Source organism: Hyaena hyaena, unplaced genomic scaffold (assembly GCF_003009895.1).
Source record: "Hyaena hyaena isolate Hyena2069 unplaced genomic scaffold, ASM300989v1 scaffold_182, whole genome shotgun sequence".
In the NCBI taxonomy this organism is placed as follows: domain Eukaryota; kingdom Metazoa; phylum Chordata; class Mammalia; order Carnivora; family Hyaenidae; genus Hyaena; species Hyaena hyaena.
The window spans coordinates 1,029,395-1,049,482 of record NW_024080814.1 but is presented as its reverse complement, the minus strand read 5'-3'; the positions used below and the strand labels follow the sequence as shown (position 1 = coordinate 1,049,482).

Sequence of the window (20,088 nt, the reverse complement as noted above, 5' to 3'; positions counted from 1 at the left end):
CCAAACTCCACGCCCGAAAAACAAACAACCCAGTGAAGAAATGGGCAGAAGACATGAACAGACACTTCTCCAAAGAGGACATCCAGATGGCCAACAGACACATGAAACGATGCTCAGCATCCCTCCTCATCAGGGAAATACAAATCAAAACCACACTGAGATACCACCTCACGCCAGTCAGAGTGGCTAAAATGAGCAAATCAGAGAACTCTAGATGCTGGCGAGGATGTGGAGAAACGGGCACCCTCCTGCACTGTTGGTGGGAATGTAAACTGGTACAGCCCCTCTGGAAAACAGTGTGGAGGTTCCTCAGGAAACTAACAATAGAACTCCCTTATGACCCAGCAATAGCACTGCTAGGAATTTACCCAAGGGATACAGAAATGCTGAGGCATAGGAGCACATGTACCCCAATGTTCATAGCAGCACTCTCCACAATAGCTAAAACATGGAAAGAGCCTAAGTGTCCATCAACAGATGAATGGATCAAGAAGATGTGGTTTATCTATACCATGGAATACTACATGGCAATGAGAAACAATGAAATCTGGCCATGTGTAGCAACATGGATGGACCTTGAGGGTGTTATGCTGAGCGAAATAAGTCAGGCAGAGAAGGACAAATACCATATGTTTGCACGTATAGGAGGATTAGGAGGAACTTGACGGAGGAACAAGGGGGAGAAGAAGGGCGGAAATGGTGGGGGAAAGGGAGAGAGGCAAACCATGAGAGACTCTTGAATGCTGAGAAACAAACTGAGGACTGATGGATGTGGGGGGGAGGGGGGGATGGGCATGGAGGAGGGCACTTTGGGGATGAGCACTGGGTGTTATGTGGAAACCAACTTGACAAACTATTTGTAAGGAAAAAAAAAAGCAGGGCTCCCCCCCCACCCCCCCCGTGTACCAGCACCAGTGGGCTGGTGTAGATTTGTGGATCCTGGGCCTCCTGAAGTCACAAGCCTTCTGTGATGATCTGACCTACCAGTTATGGCATCATGACCTACGAATTATGGCATATGAACCCCCTTCTTTCCATGTCCGGACCCTGCTACCTTTTGGGCTTTTAAGGTGGGGGGGGGGGAGAGTGTGTTCCCACAGCTCCTAAGTGCTTTTAAACCTGGCTGCTTTTTCTGTACCCCGTTGTGATTAGGGCTGGTGTGGGCTTGTGGGCTCCCGGCTCACTCAAGTTGTAAGCTCACTCAGATGACGGGACTCGCCCATGATGGTATCCAGATCCTGCTCCAGTCTGGGATGTTAAGGTGGGGTGGGAACATAGACTGTCCTCCAGTCTCTGAGCTCGAGAGTGTTCCAGAGCTCCTGCACCTCTTGGCAGATTTCTTTAGCTCGCTTTCCTCTATGCTAGTTCCTCTTAAGCCATGACTTTTCTGGGTGTCCAAAGACAGAGGGGGCTGTTCCCAGTTTCTCAGTACCATCTCTCCCTCCCCACTGCTGTTCACAGTGTGGGGTGGGGGCTCTCTTTGTCACTGTGTCTCTGTCTCCCTTCCTGTTCTCTTGACATTCTCTCTACCTTAGCTTGTTCAGTAGCTGTTCAGTCAGCCCTCAGTTCTTCAGGAAGAATTGTTCTATTAATAGGTATACTTTAGTATGTTCCCTGGAGGAGGTGAGTTCAGAGTCTTCCTAAATTGTCACCTTGAGCCAGAACTCTAATTTTACTACTTTCATCTTAACTTTCATACTAGCCTTATAGGTGACTGATCGACTACCTTTGCTATATGTTTGCATTTTTTCTTTTTTTCTTTTATAATTTTCTTACCTCTGGTTATGTTCTTTTTTTGTTTGTTTCTGCCTTTGAGAAGTCCCTTAAACATTTCTTGGAAGTCTAGTTTAGTGATGATAAACTCCTTTAACTTTTATTTGTCTGGGAAACTCTTGATCTCTCCTTCAATTCTGGATAACCTTGCCAGGTACAGTATCCTTAGCTGAAAGTTTTCTTTCCCCACCTTTTAGTACTTTGAGTATATCATGCCACTCTCTTCTGGCCTGTAAAGTTTCAGCTGAAAAATCAGCTGATAGTCTTATGGAGTTTCCTTTGTTCTGAACTATTTGCTTTTCTTTTCTTTTTTTTTTTATGTTTTTATTTCTAGGAGAGAGAGAGAGAGAGAGACAGCGTGAGCAGGGAAGGGTCAGAGAGAGGGAGTCACAGACTGAAACAGGCTCCAGGCTCTGAGCTGGCAGTCAGCACAGAGCCCGACGCGGGGCTCGAACCCACGAACCGCGAGATCGTGACCTAAGTGAAAGTCGGACGCTCAACCGACTAAGCCACCCAGGCGCCCCTGAACTATTTGCTTTTCAAGATTCTTTCTTTATCTTTAACTTTTGACATTTTAATAATTATGTGTCTTGGGTTAGACCTGCTTAGGTTCATCTTGTTGAGGGCTTTCTGTGCTTCCTGAGCCAAAGGTTAGGGGAGTTTCAACTATTATTTCTTTAAGTATATTTTCTGCCCCTTTCTCAATCTGTTGTTCTCTTTCTAGGCTTCCTGTAATGCAGATAGATGTTAGTGTACTTAATGTTACCCTGGGGGTCCTTTAACCTATCTTCTATTTTAAATTCATATGTATTATGTATGTATCTGTCTGTCTGCTTGCCTGCCTATCTATCTATCTATCTATCTATCTATCATCCATCTATCTATTTTGCTGTTCAGCTTGGGTGCTTTCCCTTAGCCTGTCTTCCAGATAGTGGGTCTGTTCTTCTATATCCTATAGTCTGCTGTAGATTTCCTCTAGTGTATTTTCCCTTTCAATTATTGTATTCATCAGCTCTGACTGGCTCTTTTTTATATTGTCTGTCAGTTTCTTAAAGCTCTCACTGAATTCACACACTCCTCTCATCTGGTGAACATCTTTTGTTTTTACTTTTACTTTGAACTCTTTATTAGGTAGATTGCTTATCTCCATTTTTGTTTAGTTCTTTTTTTCTGAAGCTTTGTCTTATTCTTTCATCAGGACCATATTCCTCTGTTTCCCGATTTTGTCTGACTCTCTGTTTATTACTATGTATCAGATAGGTCAGCTCCATCTCCTGGTCTTGAAAGTAGTGACCTTGTGCCTAAAAGGCATCTCTGAGGCCCAGTAGTGCAGTCCCCCCTGATCACCAGCATCAGGTGCTCCAGAGGTGTCCCCTGCGTGGGCTGTGTGTGCCCTCCTGTTGTGACTGGGCTGTGACCTCTACAGGCCTGCTGTGGGCAGGGCTGGCTTCCTTCTCCCTGGCAGGTGTCTCCTGGAGGGCTGCTGGGCCTGACACAGGGAGTCTGCCTGGTGTTGTGAGGCCGGAGCCCCTTTGCAGGAGTGGTTGCTGGGCTGGGTGGGTTGGGTAGAGCAGAGCAAGTGGTGCCAGTGTGTCCATGGGAAGTGTAAGAACTGGCGCCTACAGGGGCGCCTGGGTGGCTTAGTCGGTTGAGCGTCCGACTTTCGCTTGGGTCATGATCTCGCGGTTTGTGGGTTCGAGCCCCGCGTCGGGCTCTGTGCTGACTGCCAGCTCGGAGCCTGGAGCCTGTTTCAGTCTGTGACTCCCTCTCTCTCTGACCCTCCCCTGCTCACGCTGTCTCTCTCTCTCTCTCTCCTAGAAATAAATCAAAACATTTAAAAAAAAAAAAAAAAGAACTGGCGCCTACAAGCTTCTGGCCGGGTAGGCTTAAGGAGGGAAAGAAAAATGGCGCCTCCCAGTACTTCCATTCCCAGAGAAAGCTCCCACAGATCCCTGCCCCTCTGACACATGCCCTGATGTTAGTTGGTAAGTCTCCTTTATGTATAATGCAGGTACTTCTCAAATTGCTGTTTCTGTGCCGAGTCTTGGACTGAATGATACTAAGAGTAGGGACTCCGCTTCCTGTCGCCGACCCTCTCTCCTGGAGTTAAGCCCTGCTGGTTTTCAAAGCAGGATGTTACAAGGACTCGTCTTCCTGGTGCAGGTCCTCAGGGCTGGGAGGGCCCCATGTGAGGCCTGATCCCCTCGCTACCTTGGGAGCACCTCCGTGCCTGCGATGTCCATCCTGCTTGCGGGCCTCTGCCACACCCGGAGTTTCCTTCTCTGCTGCATCTTTCCCCTTCCCATCCTTCTGGATGTGCCTTTTCTTTATTTCTTTAGCTGCGGGAGATCTGCTCTGCTGGTCTTCAGGTTGTTTTCAAAGTGAGTTGCATTACACGTAGTTGTTGCCTTGGTATGTCTGTGGGAGGAGGTGAGCTCGGGATCCTCCCACCCCCCACCATCTTCCTTAAACTGCAACCATTGTATCTTTTATAGGTTCTATGTGCCATTTGGCATATACAGTCATGCCAGATTAATATGAATCATGATGATAGCATGCACTACGATTCTGTTTACTCATCAGCTGCAAGAATGATATTTTCCCAAGTGTAACGATGATGTGGGTATAGACCATCCAAATCTAAACATGTTTTTCTGCTTTTTGGAAGAACCTGTTGATATTCAAAATGCTAAACGCTGTGTTCTTTTTATGCATGAGGATCAATCCAGTCCAGAACAAAGTTAGAGGACTTCCCTGTTTCTGATGAACTACTGTTTCTTGCTTTTGTCTGTACTTGGATTAGGTTATAATGCCTATGAAATGTTGGCCTTTTCCAGAATAGTCAGAGTCAGGGAAGCAATCTTGAGGGCTTACGTCACTCTGATTATATTCTGTATCACAACTGAGTGGTTTTCCATGACTCTGATTTCCTTATAGTCATAATGGGTGTTTCTCCTATCCCTTGGCCCCATTTCAAAAGCTTAGTATAGACTGGCCTCTAGAGCTTTAACCTTTTAACCTCGCCTTCAATGCTTGCTAGATTTTTGGATGTGTTGCCATATCTGTTAAGTGCCGATATCCAAAGCTGAACTTCCTCCGTTGGGAGGCAGTGTGGAATAGTGGTCTAGTCTTGGCTTTGGGAGGATCTGAACTCTTTCACCTAATTATCGTGTGACTTTTGGCCTGGCTATCAGTTTGGGTTCAACGAGAGGAACAGAAAGAGCAGGAGATGTATATACTAAGAGATTTGTTGCAAGGAATTGGCTTATGCGACTGTGGGGGCTGGCTGGGCAAGACTGGGATCCGCAGGGCAGGCTGTTAGGAAAGGCAGCTGGGCCTCTTGGGCACTGCCTGCAGCAGCTGTATGCAGGCAGTTTCCTCTTCTTCAAGGACGCCTCAACTCTGTTAAGGCCTTTCGGTTGATTAAGTCAGACCCGCCCAGATTATCTAGAATAATCTCCCTTATTAAGGTCAACTGATTATGGACTTTAATCACATCTACATAATACCTTCCCGGCAACACTTAGGCTAGTGCTTGAGTAACTGAGGACCATAGCCTGGCCAAGTCGACACAGCACAAAGACCATCCCAGCAAGTTACTTCACTTCTCTGAGCCTGTTTCCTCATTTGCTAAACCACCACTGTAGGGGTGATGTGAGGACTGTATAAAAGAAGAGAGGTAAAGGGTATGGTGCCTTGCTTGTAAGGATTCAGTGAAAGATTATTCTGTTTGTGGTCATGGTGGTAGTGAAGGGTGGGTGGGTGACATTGGTGGTGGCTGTGGTCTCACCTACAAAAGTCACTTTCCTGATCATTCTGCTTTACTGCAATGGTTGGCTTCCTACCTGATGTTCTTGCCTAAAATTTCTCCTCCTTCCCTCCACCTCCTCCTCCTTTCTTCACCTCCTCCTTTCTTCACCTCAAGGCTGTAATGGCATCTTCAAGTAGCTCACTACTCTCCATCTCTGGAAAAGTGTCTTATTGAAATCTAGACACACTATGTTTATAGCTTTCCTCAGTGTATCAGTCAGTATTCCAATTCCCTTCTCCAAAGAGGCCCCACCTTGCTTTCTAAAAAGCTAGTGGGACAGAAGACTGCCTTCTGTGGCATGAAAATTCATTCTAAGTGTATTTTGTTCTTTTTGAATTTATGTAGTGATTGAAAGTGGACATGAGAACCATGTCTTCATAAGAGGCTATTGAATTTAAGTTTTGCTTCTTTATTATTTATGTATTTGACAAAATGATTTGTTCCTTTTTCCTCCTCTTAATGTACTATTGTAAGTTACAAAAACCAGTATTTTTAAGGAATTTCTCCAAAAATTTTATACTAACTTTTATCTTTAAGATCAAAAGTAGTTTGTTGTTTTTTTTTCTAGATCAAAACCGATACTTAACAGGCAATACTTAAATACAGTAGAATCAAATAATAAAAATTTAGCTGGGAAAATCTTTCCGTTCCCCACCCCATCAATAAGAAACAACGTGTAAACAAATGAACAAACTTAGCAACAGTTTATAGCCTATAGGAGTGACATCTTTGACATTGAATGTCAGTCACACAGGCAAGGGAATGGGCCATATTCTTCATAGCTTAAAATGAGCCCACGAGGATCAGGTTACCTATGTGACACATCCCTTCTGCTAGTAAGGAGGGGCCAGGGATTTCCCAGGCTTGCTCTGTGCATAGGCATATATATCCAGAGCATGTATGAGTTAGGATATGGGTTTGCTCTTACTGCTCCTACTGGAGTGTGTACCAAAAATAGCCTTAACATGCACAGGTGCCCTGGGCCTCTTGCACGGTGTATACTAAGGCCCTCATATCTGGTTATGCGGGCACAGTGTTCAAAGTGGAACACAGACCAGTTGTATGGGTGTGAATGGGAGAGAGATTGGAAGTTTATGACTTTCAAACCCTAGAAAGAGCTAAAAAGCATGTTATCCAGTTTGCAGCACACCCAGGTAGGAAGGATGTGGTAGGAAAAAGTCTGTCCCCGTATTGGGACAGTCCCCTGGTGAGCAGAGCTTGTCAGCTGTGATCCTATCATGTCCTGCCTGTTGCTCCAACAGTACATACTCATCTAGCTACTGTGAAGCAGGCACTGCGCTGTGCAGGCTGGGAAGATGACATTGACTCAAAAGACTTCTGTTTCTTGGAACTTAAAATCTAACAGAGCCTTCTGTGTATCCTGGAGTTCTACGAGGTATTAACCCAAGGCTGGAGTGCTGTTGGCGATGTGGTGAAATGGAGAAGAGGAACAAAATTGGGAAAGGGCGTTGTTTAGGTGTACCGGGGAATAACAGCTAGTGCACAATCTTGAGGCACTGGGGAACATGGCCCACCCAATTGCCTGTGTGGCATTCAATGCCAGTGACATCATCTCTATAGACGGTAGCAGTTTCCAAGTTCATTTTAAGACATGTGGCTCAACAGTCCAAGCAGCTGGCACAACTTAACCCCCAGGGCTCTCTGACAGCCATGCATGGTTCACAGTCTTGCTCCCAGACCACTGTCCCCAACTCAAATAGTTCAATTTTCCTATCTGTTGAGTGATTCTCCGAGTCCATTCCAATCATTCAGAGCTCTCCCTCGTGACCGCACTTTGCTATCCGCTATAACTCTTACTTGGGCTCTCACCTGGCCTATGCTGTATTTGATCAGAGTGAGTAAATTTCCTGCTGTTCTCTCTTCGGCTTTTTTGTTTAACACACCAGCCAGACATTTGGTTTGACGATGTAAATGTCATGCTGGTCACTTTTGCAGATGGCATATATTGAGGAGGCTTAGTCGATTTGTTACACATAATCTGAATCCAAAAAGATGCTTTTAGGGTGGTGCCAACGAAAATTAAACTTAACAGGCAAAAAAAGGGCCAGTACCTAAGTATAAACAAGAAAAAATTGCAGACATATGAAAAGTAAAGATGTGGCTTGGCAACAACCTGAAGAAAAGATAGATTTGGGTTACTCAAAGAACGCCCTGCTGGGGAGTCAGAAGATTCACACATAGTCCCTTCTCCATCAATTTCCAGCTGTATGTTAAAGGGCAAAGAACTTAATCAACTGTGGGGAGCTTTTTCTTTCTTGGAAAAAGGGAGTTATAGTAGATCATCTGTAATACCAGCTACAGTTCTAAAATTACACTGTTGATTCATTCATTTATATAAAGTAAAGGTCCAATATATTAAAGAAGAATTAATGCAGAATTAAGCCCATGACAAGGCATCCTGTGGGTGATGTTTGAGAGAGTCACACGGTCTGATTTAGGGACGAGAGGAATTTAGGACAAAAGTGTGCGATATTGCGATTGTCAACCAAAGTTTGAGGACTTCTGTAATACACAGACTATCTCAAGTGACACCTGTGACCCAAACTTCTCCAAAGATACTTCCATTCTAGCTTGTAGTTAGGTTATTTCTCTACCTATGAGACGGAGGTATTTGAGAGCAAACACCATGCTGTACTCATCTTTGCATCCTCTCTGGCTTCTAACACAATTCCCTGCACAGTAGTGAGTATGCAAATATTTGTAGCTGAATTGAAATTTCTTAGACTTTTAAGACATGGGATTGATGGTTAAAAATTACAGAGATATTTTGGTCTTCCAAGGAGTAAAATTTTCAAATAATTGAAATGTTGTGAACTCCTATGAATTACAGAGAAATAGCACAATGCTTTCACTCGAATGAATCAAACAAAGAAGACTGACAATGTCCATTGTGCTGAGAATCTGAAGCAAACTGGAACTCTTCTTACATGGCTGGGGGAAATGACACAAAAGCCTTAGGACATAGTTTGGCAGTTTCAAAAAGTAAAACATAGACCAGTCTTAGAAGCTAGTCATTCTACATCTAAGTAGTTACTAAACACAAGTGAGAACATTTGTCTACACAAAGACTTGTACATGAATGTTGTTTATAATATCCAATAATTGGAAATAAGTCAAATGGCCATCAACAGATGAATTAAATTGATAAAATATACCCACCCAAAGGAGTAAGGAATAAAAAGGGGTAAAATACCAATATGTTCGACAACATGGATGAATCTCAAAATCATTATGGAGAAAAGAAGCCAGCTCAGAAAGGCATATATCATGTTCTATTTATATAAAGTCTAGAAAATGCCAACAAATGGTTACGTAACAATAAAGTCCGTCTCCCTGGATTGGGAGCAGAGGGAAGGGTGGACTGCAAGGAGCAGCTTTGGAGAAGATTTTCTCCAGTTTATTTTACATGTATTAATTTTGTGATGGTTTTGATATACAGAAATTTTAACTTTTTAATGTAGTAATTTCTTTCATGGCTTTTACCTTTTGGATCATCCTTCAGAAGTCCTCACTTTAAGATTATGTAAATATTCGTATGCATTTTTTCTTATACTTTTATGATTTATTTCCCTACATGTAGCTCACTTATTCATTACAAATTTATTTTGATAAGCAGAGAGAAACATAGATTTATTATCTTATAAATAGGAACTGACCTAATACTAGTTCTGGAACAATCCATCATTGCCCCAGTTATTGAGTGTGGGTGATGTGTCAGGGATTATGTTAAACTAGAAATACAAATATGGTCCCTACCCTCAAGAAGTTGTGTCTAATGAGCGAGATTGGCTAGTAAAAACATAATTACAGTGAAGTGGGATAAGCTCGATAATGGCATCAATTTCAAAGTGCCACCATATTACCTAAAAGGGGCCTCAGCTGGGTGGCAGGTTTGGAGGCAGTGGTCAGAGGAGGCTTCTTGTAGGAGTTAACATCTGACCCATGTCTTGACAGATCAATTTATGTTACTCTGATTTGGGAATAGGGCATTTCAGGCAAGGGAGGAGTAGGCCCAGGGAGGCAGAGCCCTGAGGGGGTGCGGTATGATTGGGGAGCAACACCTAGTGCCCTGTGGCTGTTGCCTGGCCTGAAGAAGAGGGCAGCATGAGATGAGGCCAGTAGCTAGGCTGTGCTGTGCTATGCAAGACTTTGTTACATGTCAGCTTCAGTTCAGTGGAGAGCCACGGCTGGGTTTTCGGCAATAGGAGAAAGTAATTAAATCTGTTGGGCAATAATCATACTGCTAGTGCTTTGCATATTGAATAGTCTACTAGCACATGGCTTTTAATTCAAGCAGTGATTACAGTTTTGAATTAAGTATATGATTATTGATTAATGTCTTGCATTCCCTGCTTCAGAGGGCGTGAGAGAAATTTACGTTTTACTAATTAGATAAGGATTTTCATGTGGAAATCTGAATTATCTGGCACTATATTTCCGATTTACTCTAGCTCTGGAGCTGGCCTGGCCCTTAATTTGACTGGGACCTTAATTATTTATCTTTAACAGTTACACCATCGTTCAAGCTGATCATTTGCATAAGGGTCAAGATAGATGCACATCTGTGTCCGTTTGGGTCTTCTACCTTGGCATAAGCCCATTATTCTCAATTCAGATAAATAATATACCACCTGATAGCAAACTTCATCCAATAAACTTCACAGATTCTAAAAGGATTCAACATTGATCTCATTCTTTTTCTTTATAGAAGCTCTGTAAGGTAAGTCTAGTCTATATCAGTATTTCACAGATGAGGAAAGCACAGAGAGGGTAAGCACCTTACCTGGAGCCACATGGTGAGTTGAGGGGGCTTGGACAAAAGTGTACCTGCTGTGCCCAGTGCCACATCACTGTCCCCCTGTCCCATGGTAGGTGGGGGTGGTGGACTACTCCTGTTGTATGAGGAATAATGTTACTGCAACAGGTACTTCAACTTGAACTAGGATCCTTGGTGGTTATTTTCTGAAGTGCATACAGTCAGGAAGGTCTGCTGTTAGAAGAGTGCTCCGAAGACAGTAAGCGTGATCAGGATCCACTTACTCAGTAAACAGTCTGCCTATGCGTTCACTTTTCAAATTCAGACCAGCCAGTCCAGAGGCTCCACCCCAGAGACCTTCTTTCTTTCCCATCTCACACTCTAGACCAGTATCCAGGTGTCCTGATCACTCCTGGCCCAGCTAACAGACAACTAGAGACAGTCCCTTTGTCCACGGCCTGCTGAAATGACTCAAACTAGCCAATCCTAAGCCTGTTGAGCCTGCCCACCTGTTCTCTCCCACAAAATAACACAATATAGACTCTTGCCGCCCAGGTACTCTCTCTCCCTCTGCCACCAGACTGTCCCTGGTGCGTCCCCATGTGCCACCTGCCCCCAATGGTGTGCCCTGCCCCCTCCTCTTGGGAAGTGTAATAGTCTGCCATTTTATTGGCATCACTTCCTGATCTGCTGGCTTTCCTGGACCCCAAATCTCCTATTCATATACTATATTTTAAAACAACAAAGACACGGGCACCTGGGTGGCTCAGTCAGTTAAGCCTCCGAAGTTCGAGCCCCGCGTCGGGTTCTGTGCTGACTGCCAGCTCAGAGCCTGGAGCCTGTTTCAGATTCTGTATCTCCCTCTGTCTCTGACCCTCCCCTGCTCACGCTCTCTCTCTCTCTCTCTCAGAAATAAATAAAACATTTTTAAAAATAAAACAATAAAGACCACAAAGGACATAAAATTTAGTATTTTATATAGCATTTATCATTTCATAAATTGAAAACACTATATTTAAAGGCTGCAGAGTACTCCATCCCATGGTTGCATTTAGTTTTTTAGTTGATCCCTTGTTTGTTGATACATTTAGGTTGTTTTCAGGTTTACACCCTTGTAATATTTTTAACAAACTTCTTTGCACAAAAGCCTTTATGTATATCTTTAATATTTGTAGGGTAAACTCAAAGAAATAGAATTGCTGGATCAAAGGATGGAAGTATCCTTATGTCCCTTGATAGAACTTTCCAAATGGCCCTTTAGAAAGGTTCTATCCATTGTCATTCCTACCAGAAGCCTATCAAACTATGAGAGTGTCTCTGTTCTTCCCTCTTCTTCTTCAAGGATCCTTTGCCAGTATAACAATTTATCAGGATTAATCAGTTTGATGGGGGAAAAGTCTCTTTTTTCACTTAAGTAATTCTAAAGTTATTTGTAACGTAGTCAGCCCAAATTTGAAGGAACTGATCATAAGAGAATTGTGGAAGCCACCCGTTGTCTTGAACCGGGAGGTGAGGTTGGCATTATCTGAGCCTCGTTGCTATTTTTGGAAATTATTCCTCACCGTTAAAATTATTTTCATTTAGAAGTATATTTAGATTTTCTGTTTATTTCACCCCCTTCTGTCCTCATGTTAATCATCTCTCTGTCTTCAGGATGTTACCTCTGTATATTCTTAAACATTCTCTTCTCCCGTCCATTCCCTGATGCCGTCCTGAGTAACTTTGGTCTTTCCTCTCTCTTCCAACATACTCTGTCTTCACTTCACTACAGCACCCCCCTTAGCCACCTCTTCTGTGGACCCTTGAATCAGCTGCAGATGCTTTACCTTGGAATCCCCAAGTCTGAACTTCTCTCTCCTGATTACAGTCTCCTATTCTGACACTCCCCCACGTGTGCAAACATTCCAACCACCTGCCTGTTTTTCAGCTCCGTCTGGGTGTCTCTCGCTTTCCTACCCAGCCTGTACTCTGCGATGGACCATGTGACTCTGATGTAGACGTCACTTACTCATTTGTCCCCTGACCTTCTGCATACTTCCCTGGCAAGGGACTGGCCTTGGGCAAGTAAAAATTGTTGATTTTTTTCTCTGCTTTGGTTCGGCAGCTATTGTGTAACCATGGACAAAATCACATGCCAGCAAAGCTCTGTATCCATAGACTCTAGGAGAGTATGGTTTCCCCTTTACTATTTGGAACTCAAAGAAATTAACAGAGTCTTAAAGTAAGAATTAACAGAGAAAATAAGGCTAACTACATTCTCGTTTATGAAGTCCGAGGTACACTTTGTCCGAGGGTTTTCCACCTGGGTTTCTGTCCCACCGTAGCTGAGCCGTCCTCCCCTAAAATGATTTCATCTTAAGAACCATCCTCAGGACTTGCCTTTTAGATATTCTTGCTTCTTTTGAAGTCACAGCCAAGAGAATAAAATTTCCTCACTACATAGGAGAGATTGATCCTTCTGAGATTTTACACCATCGTGGCTGAGATACATGGTGGTTGATCCCGGGGTGGAGTCCTGCTCTCCATACGAAAGGGTTTTGGCTTTCTCTGCGCTTGGCCTCAAAGCCTTATTTTCCCAGCCCAGATGGCAAGGGTTCAGAGTATAGCTCCGAGCACAAGCTTCATTGCAGAAATAAATAGGAACCCAGGTAAGAAGCTAGCCATTCAGGTTGGGCAAAGGTGGAATGCATTAGGATGAAAGTTGTTGCTTTTAATAGGAAAACTAACTCCTAGTCGGGTGAACAGCACAAACGTGCCCGCTGCTTTGTGAGGACTGGCCCAAGAAATGAAGGGGCTAAGATGCAGTGCTAGGTAACTTCATTAGCTCCCTGCTACCTGGAAGGAAAGCTCTGATTCCTCGGTGGGCCGTCCAAGGTCCTCCATGAACTAGTGCAATCTACTTTTCCAGCATGATTTCCTCATCTTTCACACCATGTCAGATCATATTAATGTACTTGCTGTTCCCCACCAGTCCACATGTATACCTTTTTCTTTCTCAGTGGTATGTATGTCTTACAACAACAAGTATATTGTATGTTTTCTGTATTTGGAGCAATATAGAAAAGTAGAAACGGGAAAAAAATCCTTTGGCCTTTTAGACAAAACACCTGGGAACATTTCACTGTGCCTCTTTCCAGGTTTTTTTCTCCCCTGAACATACATTTTCTTTGTTTTTTGTCTTTTACATCGTCTCTTTGTCTTTCATCCTGCTTTTTAAAGTAAACATTGCATAAGCATTTTCCATGTTCATAAAACTCATAAACATCATTTTTCTTTTACTTTTTATCGAGAGAACTTTGTCTCTTGCAATTCTGGAGACTGGAAGTCTGAGGGTTTCAGCATGGTCAGGTTCTGGAGTGGATGCTTTTCTGGTTACATCCTGCCAGCTGCAGAGAGAGGATGAGCTAGCTCTCTGGCCCCTTGATCAGGGCACTAATTCCATTCATGAGGGCTCCACCCTCATAACCTGAGTACCTCCCAAAGGCCCCACCTCCAAACACCATCACTTTGGGGATTCGATTTTAACATATGAATGTAGGGGAGTGGGGAACACAAGCATAAGTCCGTATGCCAGCATCCAGATAGATGCTAAAGGAAAAATTATATCCTCTTCTTTCTTCCTCAGACTGCCCCCAATAGACCGTGCCCATCCACTCAAGAAGGAGCGCTCTCCTTGCCTGTTGTGTAAGGAAGGGTGGGCGGGGCAGAGGGAAAGGAAAGTCGTGGGAGAGCAGCTTGCTCTTGAGATTCTCCATGTGATGGTATCCAAGCCTTCACTTTGGGAAACCTGTCAAAAAGCTGAAGCTATGACTCTCCAACCTTACAAATGATAATAGAGGTTAAGAAATTTCTATGGAAAAGCTACAAAGATTGAAAAAAAATCTATGCAAAGGGGGCAGATACCCAGGCAGCAAGGCAGTGTGGCTACTCACTAAGAGTTCAGCGTTTTCCACCTCAGCTCCTTAGGTCATGTTAAAAACTCGAAATCCTCTGGCTTTAGATTGAATAGTGGAATGTTAACCTTTCTTTTTTAAGTTTGTTTATTTTTGAGGGAGAGACAGGGACAGAGGATCCAAAGCTGGCTCTGCGCTGACAGCAGACGCTGGGTTCAAAGTCACCAACCGTGAGATTAGGACCTGAGCGGAAATCAGAAGCTTGACCACTGAGCCACCCAGGTGCCCTGGAGTGTTTACCTTAAAAATAAAATTGCCAGGGGGCACCTGGATGCCTCAGTCGGACTTCAGCTCGGGTCCTGATCTCACGGTTGGTGAGTTCAAGCCCTGCATCAGGCTGTGCTGACAGCTCAGAGCCTGGAGCCTGCTTCAGATTCTATGTCTCCCTCTCCCTCTGCCTCTCCTCCATTCATGCTGTCTCTATATCTCATAAATAAAAAATATTTTAAATTAAATCTTCGTTATTTTACTAGCAAAAGATGGGTTTACTCAGGAATGAGAGAGAATTACAAGCTGGGACAAGCAGGCTGACAGAAAACCATAGGCAGCTCTCAAGAATAAAGGAGAGGAATGCACTTTTCTAGAGGAAAGGAGGAAGTCGGAAAGGCAGTTATAAACAGAAGTCCATTGGAGTGAAGTGAGGCCGGCAGTGGCGCAGCTTCTCAGTGATCGGGACTGTGACTGTCTCTCATGGACTGGCTTGTTGGGGGAGGCTAGTAAATTAGCAACGAGGCGCAAGGGCCATCTCTTCCTGTTGGGTCTGCAGTTGAGGAGTGGCAGGGTGTCAGAGCACCCCAGCTGAACCTCCATTTTGGTGACTTTTAGTCTAGTTAATCGATTTTCATCCATTTCGGTGACTCCATTTTAGTGAGGTTTCCCGTTACTCTTTTTCACAAGGGCACATGCCAAGTAAAGCTTTGTTTCAAATGCAGCGACTGGAGGGAACTACGAGAAAATAAACACTTTCCTAAAATATAACTGAGAATTGCTTCTTGGTCTTCCTTCACCCAAGCCACGCCCATTCACCAAAGATGTTGCACTTTTCAACAAACGGAAAGGAATGGCAGAGACGCCACCAATACAACGCTGTTATCATAGGAAGAGACCTTAAACGTCAGATTTTTTGACCTAGAAAAACAGAATGCCAATTTATTGTGGATGCCGAACTTCTTTATCAAAAGACCTTGTCTGGGCATCCATATGGTTTCCTTCATTTTCCTCCCTGTAGGTGTACCCAGGTAAAAATCCCACGTTTAAATCAAAATTCAAATTCTCCTCTTCTCCCAAGGTCACTGAGGCTGAAACCATGGGAAACTGTAATGGGTGCAATTTTTCTGTCCTAGTAATAGATGCGTTGGAGTCTGAAACTGAGTTCTTTTCAAAACCCTTAACAGTGTGAAGGGTCTGTGGACATATTCCATCTGAGAGAACAGATGGAAATTTGGAAAAAGACCCGTTTAAGCCCCTGTACCTTAATATCCACCCTTTATCTTTATTTTGAGTAAGATAGTTTTCTGGCTTCAGAGACTAATCTGGCTAAATATCTGCTTTTCCTCAGGGTTCGGTTGGTTCTTTGGATTGACAACTCAGGAAAAGTGGTCACTGAGAGACTCTCCTGCCTTTTCTAGGCCTAGTAAGAATTCATAGATAGATAAATCTCCAGAGACGTTTGTGAACTCTCCGTAAATCTAAGCCTCATACTTATTTTGAATTTTCTAGACAGTCTGCATTCCTGCAAGGTGAATGATCATCTGGGGATCTGGTTTCTGGTCAGATAGGGCAATCTTATGTGCATTTTGTTTCGTATGTGGAAAGGTAAAATTTATTTTTGAAAATCCAATTTTAGCCATTAGACTGTATCAGGAGGTGCATTTTCTAAAACTTGACTCTAATATGTATTCATTGATTCAACAACTAAACACCGTTGTTAATGACACCACAGGATTTTACTGAATGCATTTGCTTTGCCACCTGTTCACGACGTTCTCTTAGCCTGAAAACACGCTTGTAAGCATGATTCCCTTCCCCCAAACAGAATTAAGTGCTCTTCCCTCTGTGTTCTTGCAGCAGAAACTTGTACCTACATCTAAATCTAATTCCTTTCTATGTTTGGTTTTTATGTCTATATGCTTCCATATGCACAAACATATTCAGGATCGTAAGCTTCTTGAGCGCAGGTACTAAATCTTAACCTTTTAAAATACATCCTCCACCGGGGCGCCTGGGTGGCTTAGTCGGTTAGGCGTCCGACTTTCGCTTGGGTCGTGATCTCGCGGTTCGTGGGTTCGAGCCCCGCGTCGGGCTCTGTGCTGACTGCCAGCTCAGAGCCTGGAGCCTGTTTCGGAGTCTGTGACTCCCTCTCTCTCTGACCCTCCCCTGCCCGTGCTGTCTCTCTCTCTCTCTCCCAGAAATAAATAAAAAAAAAAACATTTAAAAAAAATACATCCTCCACCTACCTTAAGCTCTTAATAAATACTATGAAATAATAGAATATTTTTTAAACGTTCTTCTATTTTGAGAGTGAGCGAGCATGAGTGGGGCTAGGCCAGAGAAAGAGAGGGAGAGAGAGAATTCTAAGCAGGCTCCATTCTGTCAGCACAGAGCCCGACATGGGGCTCTATCTCACTAATGATGACATCATCACCTGACCCAAAATCAAGGGTCAGACACTTAACCAAGCCCCACAGGAGCCCCATTAATAAAATATTTTTAATCTCTGTTAAGCAAAAGCTTTTTTTTTTTTTTTAATTTTTAATTTCCATCCAAGTTAGTATATAGTGGAGTAATGATTTCAGAAGATTCCAGTGATTCATCCTCTGTGTATAAGAGCCAGTGCTCTTCCCAACAAGTGTCTTCCTTAATGCCCCTTATCCATGTAGCCCATCCCCCCACCCACAGCCCCTCCAGCAACCCTTGTTCTCTGTATGTAAGAGTGTCTTAGGTTCTGTCCCCCTCTCTGTTTTTATATTATTTTTGCTTCCCTTCCCTTACGTTCATCTGTTTTGTATCTTAAAGTCCACATATGAGGGAAGTCCTATGATATTTGTCTTTCTCTGACTCTCTTCGCTCAGCATTATACCCTCTAGTTCCATCCACATTGTTGCAAATGGTAAGATTTTGTTCTTTTTGATTGCCGAGTAATACTCCATTGTATATATATGTGTGTGTGTATATATACCACATCTTTTTTATTTTTTTATTTTTAAATTTTGTTAATGTTTATTCTTGAAAGACAGAGTGTGAGTCGGGGAGGGGCAGAGAGAGAGAGGGAGACACAGAATCTAAAACAGGCTCCAGGCTTTGAGCTGTCAGCACAGAGCCCGATGCAGGGCTCAAACTTACAAACCACGACATCATGACCTGAGCCGAAGACAGACACTTAACTGACTGAGCCACCCAGGAGCCCCTATATGCCACATCTTCTTTATCCTTTCAGCTGTCGACGGACTTTGAGCCCTTTCCATACTTTGGCTATTGTTGGTACTGCTGCTATAAGTTTTGGGGTGCATGTGCCCCTTTGAAACGATACACCTGTATTTCTTGGATAAATACCTACTAGTACAATTGCTGGGTCATAGGGGAGTTCTATTTTTAATTTTTTGAGGAACCTCCATACTGTTTTCCAGAGTGGCTGCACCAGTTTGCATTCCCACCAGCAGTGCAAAAGAGATTCTCTTTCTCCGCATCCTCGCCAGCATCTCCTGTTGCCTGAGTTGTTGATTTTAGCCATTCTGACATGTGTGAGGTGGTATCCCATTGTAGTTTTGATTTGTATTTCCCTGATGATGAGTGACATCGAGCATTTGTTCGTGTGTCTATTAGCCATCTGGAGGTCTCCTTTGGAAAAGTGTCTATTCATGTCTTTTGCTCATTTCTTCCCTAGATTATTTGTTTTTAGGGGATTGAGCTTGATAAGTTCTTTATAGATTTTGGATACTAATCCTTTATCTGATATGTCATGGAGCAAAAGCTTTTTCATGATTTGTGTGTAGTACTATCTATATGGATGGTATTATTCTTGAATAGTGCCAATTAGTACTTTAACCAGTAGTGACTAAGCATCTTATGGTATAGGTCAGTGATAAACAGTTTTTGATTTTCGTTATGATGCATTACCACAAACCTATAAAATAATTACTCCTTGTTCTAGGAAATTACTTCAGACTGCCTAATCCCATATCACACAGTACCTTTTTTTTTCCCAATAGATAATCAAGTGTATTTTTCCCTCTGTTGAAAAAACTCGAGTAAAAATGAAGTAATGGTAGGAAGTAGGCCTACTGATTTGCAAAATAGTACAGTGGGGAACTGCATATTATTTACTGTGGGAATTTTATCATTTCCAGCAGTCCGGGAAGGTGAATCTGTTTGTTCTGGTTTCACATGGCTTTCAGATTCTCTTTTGAATGTCTAGGGGTAATGAAATGAAATGGAGTTCATTCTTTCAACAAACCTTATTATTTTGTGTCAGGCACTATCCTAAGATTTGGGGGTATGAGATGATATGGTCCTTGAAACTCTCCAGTACTGAAGCTTACTGTGGGTCCCATAAATCTTTCTTCTGCCTCTTTTGTTGATTCTATGAGCTGAAAACCTTTTGGAGTCCCGGAGAGCAGGATTTTATTGAAACAATGAAAAGTCCCAGAAGCAATAACATTGAAAAGCGCAGGCATTTAACACCGAGAAGGACACAGTATCACTTTTGTGGCATCCTTGACAAAAGTGTATAACCTGAATTTAGTCATAAAGGAGTATTAGACAGACTGGGTGACATTCTGTACAACTGGCCAGTTCCCTTCAAAAACCTCAGGGACAGAAGAAGACTAAGGAAATGTTATAATTTAAAGGAAACTGAAGGGGCGCCTGGGTGGCTCACTCGGTTAGGCATCCAACTCTTGGTTGCAGCTTAGATCATGATCTGGCCATTCATGCAGTCCAGTCCCACACTGGGCTCTGTGCTGATAGCATGAAACCTGCTTGGGATTGTTTCTCTCACACTCTTTTTGCCCCTCCCCCTCAGGCTCATGCATTCTCTCTCTCTCAAAATAAATTAATAAACTTTAAAATATATTCAAGGAAACTGAAGACACATAACAGAAACTAAATGTATCATGTGATCGGGATTGGATCCTGGACCAGCAAAAGGCCGTTAGCAGGGCAATTAGCAAAATTTGACTATTCCTGGTCTCAGGGTTAAGTAAGATACTATCATTTGGGGAATCTGACTGAAGGGTAGATGGGGGTTCTTTGCATTATTTTTAGAGGTCTGAAATTATTTCAAAATGAAAAGCTTAACATTTTTAAAAATTATTTTTAATTTTTGTAAACGTTTATTAAATAAAAAACACATTTAACTCAGTGCCTTTTCTTGATGGATACCTTACACATCTACAGTGGCTCACCACTAAGGACTCTTTTTTGCTGGGCTAGTTACTTAGCATCACTATTCGTTTCAAACAGATTTCAAATACTTTGATTCCCCCAAACAAACAAGTGAAATTTGCAGAAGATTACTTCTATTTTATTTTTAAAAATTTTAAATGTTCACTTATTATTTTTGAGAGAAAAAGAGAGAGAGAGAGACAGAATGAGTGAGCACAAGCAGGGGAGGGGCAGAGAGAAAGGGAGACACAGAATCCGAAGCAGGCTCCAGGCCCCAAGCTGTCAGCACAGAGCCTGATGCGGGCCTCAGACTCAATGACCCAGACTGGACTGTGAGATTGTGACCAAAGCTGAAGTCAGATGCTTAACCTTAACCAACTGAGCCACCCAGA

General features: G+C 43.1%; 1 protein-coding gene across 4 annotated transcripts in view; it reads left to right on the top strand.

Annotated features, from left to right (window-relative positions):
• The window catches only part of ARNTL2 (aryl hydrocarbon receptor nuclear translocator like 2), a 114,107-nt gene that overhangs the window by 13,181 nt on the left and 80,838 nt on the right, over nt 1–20,088 (top strand). The window contains exon 1 of one of the 4 annotated variants that reach the window (XM_039240819.1): nt 14,122–14,199. The exons of the other annotated variants lie outside the window; for them this stretch is intronic. The gene's annotated coding sequence lies outside the window, so the exon portion shown is untranslated. Of the gene's footprint in view, nt 1–14,121; nt 14,200–20,088 lie in introns of those variants that run through there. 4 annotated transcript variants of the gene reach the window in all.